We start from the raw sequence: 7,034 nt of genomic DNA on the forward strand, positions 1-7,034 counted from the left end.
TATTCATTAACCAACAACTGCGGTGTACCTCACTTGATGAGTCGTCATCCAATCCTGTTGCCGGCAGAGTGTTGGCTTCGGCGTAATAAGCAGTATGCCTAATTGGTGGCGGAGCAGTTTCCTTGATGTCAGAAGTCTGTCTTCGAATAAAAGTCGAGAAACGTCATGTTTTCTTTTGTCTTTTCGTCGTTACTGGCATGGTTGTTTTCATTGCTGCAAAAAATATAGCTCGTTATTGATTGTCTGTTATGCAGAATGAAAAAAAAATATTTGGCCAATATTAAAGTCAAGCAACAAGGGACATGGTGAATGAAAGATTCCAGTAAATATATGTTGCCAACGTTAAGACTATTATTGAAGAGATGAAATTATTTAAAATTGAAATTGCACGGTCTGAAGCTTTTTATTTTTATTAATATAAAAGAAAAAATTGTCGTTGATTTCTCGGTCGGTCGTCGTTCAAACTCAACAAAAACCCTTTTTTCTCCAAAATTTTCTATCTTAAACAAATTCCGCAATAACATCTGCATAATGAAAAATGGGGCAGTTGTTGTGTGAGTAAATTTCGTGGATAATCGTCTGCATATAAGTATTTCAATCGAGTTAGTGCTGAGGTAGGAGTTTTCAAGACTAGAAAATGCGCATACACAGCATTTAGTCTCCAGTTGCTTCCAAATTTATTTAGCTTCCAAAATAGTGTCGTGATTTAGTAATCTACAATGTGAACTGTACAGCCGGCAAAATGTATGCAGTGCCCCACAGAGTAACTGCACCTTTATAAGTAGTTTCTGACATATTAAAACGATATTCTGTTCAAAAATGGTACGTTTCTCTCCTGAGACACACACTACCTGATGAATAAACGTATAGCGTTTAAAAAAATGTATACCCCTTTAATCTCGTCTTTTCCGACTTATGTCTTCTTCAAGACAATCCATCTTTTGTTCTGAAAGACTCTTTATTTGTTACTTCTCGGTTAATTTTGCTATACTTGAAACTATTTTTGCATAGTTTTTTTTAGTTTCACATAAAGCATAAAAGCGTCGCGTAAAATTATACGTGTAATGCAGCGAAACAAGAAAAAGGTTGGCTGGGGGTTTTGTATTGAAAACAAAATAAATGTTAGGCAATATAAATGGGGTATTTGAGGTGATTACAAAAAATGGCCTCGAGTGTTCGCCCTGGCCGTATTCTTTATTCGATAATATGACGCAACCAGGCTTACCGTCTGGCTTTTTTAAATCTAAAAATTGAAATCCTCAATAAAGTAAGTCACACACGTATAAAAATTACCATTACCCTATCAAAATGCTTATTGCGACTAAGGCGTTTTAACCGAGCTTTAATGATGAATTCTTCAGCTACCCTTTTGGATATAACTTTTCATCGCCTCACATACGGGCTTGAGTACAGCATCAGCATCTTGGAGGAAGCAAATTAAAATATTCCTCAAAATCTAAATTAAATGTATCCAAGAAGTGTAAATCGGTGTGTCTATACGAAAATTTTTTTTACCTTTAATTGCAGTGACGGCTTTTTAACTATCTCAGTGTTTAATGAAGAGATGTAAGTAAGCCATCGAAGTGGATGTTTGATTATGATAGATAAACAATCAATAACGAGGTCAAGACCAAACCAAGGTTACATATAAACTCTTACTGCCAACGTTCCTCTCCATACTGCATAACTGTCTCCTTAGTGTTTGCCCTTGATTAGTGTTTGCGACATATTGTTGTTCATTTTATAAGGAAAAAAAGTGTCGATTTTTAGACAAATAATTTTAAGGAATAGTTATTAATCAAGAAAATAATTTAAAAAAGATTGTAGTGATGTGGTAAAGTGGATGGCAACGGAAAAAAGAACGTTGTAAATGTAAATTTTAAGTAAGAAAACTTAATAGGAAAATAATCATTTTTTAAGACTGAAAGTACCACTAAATAATAAATCTAAATTTGTAGAAATAAAAAATTCTCTCCTGTCCCTTTTTTAATTTTTGTTTCTAATTGAGTAATCATATACCACATGACAAATTATTTTTAAAATCTATTTATCTCTCAAAAATATTTCAAGAACAGAGTTCATGAAAATTAACAACGCATTCTGCATTTGCAGGCTTTATTGGAGTTACTTTAAAAGTCGCTATACGACTATTTTGAGAAGACCCTCAATTTCCCAAGATTTTTCTTCGATTCTGATCCTGCCCTTCCCGAAATTCTCTAGTTAAAAGGACGTAAAGCAAAGTCATGTCTAGTACTAGAGAGACATGATATGACAAACACTGACTCGTATATGCTCATATTGGCGTAATAGGAAAATTCTAGAAAGCGCAAGGAAGGGAAAGAGAAACACAGGGAAGTAGTAGCAGGGATAGAAAGATTATATTTTTTTACATTTCCCCTTTTCTTATATTTCCCAATTTATGCTTTCCTAACATGAAATAACCGTCGCCAACATTCATCTAACAATCATCCACCAGCAACCATATTCAACCATCTGAATAGAGAAGATGGCCATGGACCCTCTCTATTTTTTCCGTTCCCCTGTCTGGATATGCTGCTGTGACTACTAGCGCTTCTTTTCTGTCATGGAGCCAAAAACGATAAAAAATTTAATCATCCCTCAAGATTATTCCCCCAAAATTACTTTAATTTTTAGCATGACAAGCATAAAAAAAGTAACAGCTAATTTTTCAACGAATGTTAATGCAGATATGGCCGCGTGGTTAAGGCGACTGACTCGAAATCAGTTTCTATCTTGGAGCTTAGGTCGACAACAACAATGATAGAGTGGCCGAGTGGTCTATGGCGCTGGGTTAAGGCACCAATCTATTTGGAGGCAAGGGTTCGAATCCCTTCACTGTCATACTCTCTACATTTGATTTTTTTGGAGGGATAACGATTTTCCATCATTCTTGACCAGTTGTTAATGTGAGGCCTGTTAGCTCAGTTGGTTAGAGCGCCGTACTAATAACGCGGACAGCCTGAATTCGATATTTTACGGGCCACTGTAATTTTTTCATTAAATATTTTTCACTGTAAAAAGGTACTGATCATTTCCAAATATTTTTCAACGAATTTTAATGCAGATATGGCCGAGTGGTTAAGGTGACTGACTCGAAATCAGTTACTATCTTGAAGCTTAGGTTCGAATCCTACTATCTGCGTTTTGTGGCATTAAATTGGTGAATGGAAAGACACAACATTTGATGAAGTGACGCTACAAGTAATTTCTGTTCATTTTTTGGGAGAACAGCAAGTTTTAAATCAGTAGGGGAGTACAGAGTGAGACAAGAACGAAAGGTCTTTAGGTCTTTAATATATGTGATGGCCTTGGACAAGACAAGTCAAGACCAACCAAGCACCAAAGTGACCCTAGATAAGGCATCCTCTTCACAGTGGCCCGTCCGAGTGCTAAGAACAGTCAGGTTCATCGAAGTCGAGGTCTGTGATCGTAAGCCAGGTTTAGATAGTTTCTGAAAGTAGATGAGAGACAACAAGTACACGGTTCCAAGAATGCACGTTACCATCATGACCAGCGTCTTGAAGTCAGCGCGTTGTTGCTCCGGGAACCAGTGAAGACGGCAGAGGAGGATGAAAGAGTCAGAGTTCACCTGTTAAACAGCAGAATTAGTTGCGCTGAGAAGTAATTGTTGCTGACAAAGGTTACCAAGTTTAAAAATGCTATTTCAGCGATTTCCCGAATTTCCAATAGATGTATCGCTATCTTCAAGATCGTATGAAGATATCTTGTTCCACTAGGGACTGCACAGTTCATTTTTGTAATCTTGCGTAAATATGAGATAATAGTAAACAATTGAAAATGATTTCTTCATAAGAAAATACTAACAAATGAAATCAACATCATTGCAACACAGTTGGTAGGGTTCAAACCTACGCCCTCAGAGAGGAATAGATTTCAAGTCTATCGCCTTAACCACTCGGCCACAACTGCCCCTGAATTTACAGACAATACAGTGATAATTACTATTTTGGTTTACCTAAATTTCGGTTTTATCTCTCGTTTTACTTTTGAATAGCAGGTAAAATGAGAAATTCGAATTCCTAGTACTTTTTTTCTTCGTGTAGGTCGTGTGGCCTAATGGATAAGGCGTCGGACTTCTATGAAAGTAGTTATCCGAAAATTGCGGGTCCGAGTCCCGCCAAGATTAATAGCATATGACGTAATTATTAGTTCATTAGTAGTAGATATTCAAAAACAATGGGGAATCAAGTCTGATCAATTAAACTATAAATCTATATCGAATACTCAATGAATATTACAGAATTGCATTGCCTTCACAGCGACGATTGAAATTGGCTGCTGATATAGGGTTGGTTGGTAGATAACATAAATCAATCTCTCTCAATATACAGTACCCACCAAACTATTAGGTACACCCCCCTTTTTTCAGTGCATTCTTATGGCACTACGTGTTTTTTAAAAATGCAATAACTCTTGAACCGCTTGGGCTAGATTTTTTTCCTTTTTTCCCTGAGTAGATCTAATGATGATCTACATTTTTTATACACATGAAGTCGTCGTAGGATTAACCCCCACGGCGCTACGGTATCGTTCACTTTATTAGGTACACCCCGTTTTCCCCCATATACGCCGTGTTAAATACGGCGTTTTAAAAAATTTACAAAAAATACTAAAAATCAAGCTATAATCTTTTTCTTTGTGCCAAAAGATGCACAATTCTTCACCCTATACGAATCTAAAGAATTATTTACAATAAAATCAACTCAGAGAACCCTTCCCTATACCTCAAAGTTTTCCACTTCAACATTTTTACGGCAAAATCATAACTGGCGCTGTCGCCACCAGAGGCACTGCAAGCTACGGGCTGTTGCTACCAGACGTCAACTTTCACAGAATGTAATTTGGGGTAGAATCTGATATGTTACCTCACCTCCTCGCCGGGAAGAAATTGAAAGAATCAATTACACTAAATTGGAAAATTCTCTTTGTTAATGGAAGAATATCTTGCCTAAACCCCAAGGAAATGACTACAGCTTGCAATGCCTCTGGTGGCAACAGCGCCAGTTATGATTTTGCCGTAAAAATGTTGAGGGGGGTAAACTTTGGGGTATAGGGAAGGGTTCTTTTAGTTGGTTTAAATGTAAATCATTCTTTGGATTCGTATAGAGTGAAGAATTGTGCATCTTTTGGCACAAAGAAAAAGATTATAGCTTGATTTTTAGTATTTTTTGTAAATTTTTTAAAACGCCGTATTTAACATGGCGTATATGGGGGAAAACGGGGTGTACCTAATAAAGTGAACGATACCGTAGCGCCGTAGGGGTTAATCCTACGACGACTTCATGTGTATAAAAAATGTAGATCATCATTAGATCTACTCAGGGAAAAAAGGAAAAAAATCTAGCCCAAGCGGTTCAAGAGTTATTGCATTTTTAAAAAACACGTAGTGCCATAAGAATGCACTGAAAAAAGGGGGGTGTACCTAATAGTGTCGCGTTGATCATTGATCACGCGTTGGCCATTGCCCCCGCTATAGGATCCCGTTGGTATGTAGGCCAACCGGTAGTGTGGCGTCAGCATCCGCCGACGCCCAACACCTATATAACCATGTAGCTACACTTGTATCGCTCTCGCTCTAGTGCAGTAGTCAGTACAATACACGTTAGCACGTTACATGGTGGAGATGCAGAGCTGGTAAGTGCGAATTTTCACCCTTATTGTTTTAGACAAGTTGCTTATTGAGTGGTGTGACTAGCCGGCGGTTAAGCTTTCGGAGGTCAGAAACCATCGGTGACGAGCTACTTAGGGGTGGAAAGATCGAACACTACTAGTAAGATCTCAGTGCGCGTGTATACTGCAGGTAGGCGAGCGTGGAAGTGTTGGTTATAAGCGCACAGTGAGCAGCGAGCTTTTTTTGGCCGCGGGCAAGACCTGGGGTCGCTTGGGAAAAAACGCACGTTGAGGGAAAAAGCGTGAGCCTTTTGTCCGCGAAACGGGGTCGTTGTAGGAAGCGCACAGTGAGCAGCGAGCTTTTTTTTGGCCGCGGGCAAGACCTGGGGTCGCTTGGTAAAAAAAAACGCACGTTGAGGGAAAAAGCGTGAGCCTTTTTGTCCGCGAAACGGGGTCGTTGTAGGAAGCGCACAGTGAGCAGCGAGTTTTTTTTTTTTTGGCCGCGTGCAAGACCTGGGGTCGCTTTTGTGGTAGTGGAACTAGAGATGAACGGACTGAGTGACTAGTGAAAACGGTGGGACTTGTCAGTGATTAAAGTGAACTTGTTTTAGGATTTTTTTTGTTTTTTTTCGTGTGAGTGAGAATAAGCACGCGGAGGGGCGTGGTGACTGTATGACGTACCGTGATCTACAACAAACGGTGTCGTTCTGGGTTGTGTTGGTTAGCGCAGTGTAGTGCATGAGCAAGTCGGAATGATCAGTGACTAATTGAACTTCGTTTTATGCCGTTTGTTTGTGTGCGCATACGTGTGAATGTAAGAGCGAACTGTATGCCTTAGAAACTGTATGTCACGCCGCGATCTACAACAAACGGGGTCGTTTTGTTATGCTGGTTAGCGCGGTGTAACGAATGAGAAGGTCGAGGAACATCGGTTATTACGAGAGAAGCAGAGACGCACGCGGACGCTTTGTGGCACGAGCAGGATCACACGGGAGCATCACCAGCCCGCGAACACACAGTCAACCAGGTCAGGAGAGGAGCCCAGTGGGAGTAGCCACTCGTCAGAGTCAGGAAGAGGTAGAAGAGACACAGCCCGAAACGCAGCCCCTTTCTGCACACGGGGTGTATCAGATTTCGTTCAGTGAAGAAGACACAGAGCAGTGGGAGGACGTCGAGGACGACGACGTGAGCGAACAGCCAGCGTGGGATTACTTGGACTTCCGGAGGCGGTCTTCGATCCTCAGTGGACTTCTGCGGGCCGCCAACAACCGCGGGAGTGCAGGAACTGGACAGAGGCGGCAGCCGCGCCCACAACCAGTGGCGGTGATGGCAGCGCAAATTAAATTCCAGTCCCCCCCTGTGTTCACAGGGGGGAAGGACGA

The 7,034-nt window shown here is 40.2% G+C and overlaps 2 non-coding genes across 2 annotated transcripts; one reads left to right on the forward strand and one right to left on the reverse strand.

The window, feature by feature from the left end:
• Window positions 1–3,081: 3,081 nt before the first annotated feature.
• Trnas-cga lies at window positions 3,082–3,163 on the forward strand. Its single transcript has one exon. It is a non-coding gene; the product is annotated as a tRNA-Ser (tRNA).
• A 706-nt stretch (window positions 3,164–3,869) lies between these two features.
• Trnas-uga lies at window positions 3,870–3,951 on the reverse strand. Its single transcript has one exon. It is a non-coding gene; the product is annotated as a tRNA-Ser (tRNA).
• Window positions 3,952–7,034: the final 3,083 nt, after the last annotated feature.

Source organism: Daphnia pulicaria, chromosome 1 (genome assembly GCF_021234035.1).
Source record: "Daphnia pulicaria isolate SC F1-1A chromosome 1, SC_F0-13Bv2, whole genome shotgun sequence".
NCBI lineage: Eukaryota > Metazoa > Arthropoda > Branchiopoda > Diplostraca > Daphniidae > Daphnia > Daphnia pulicaria.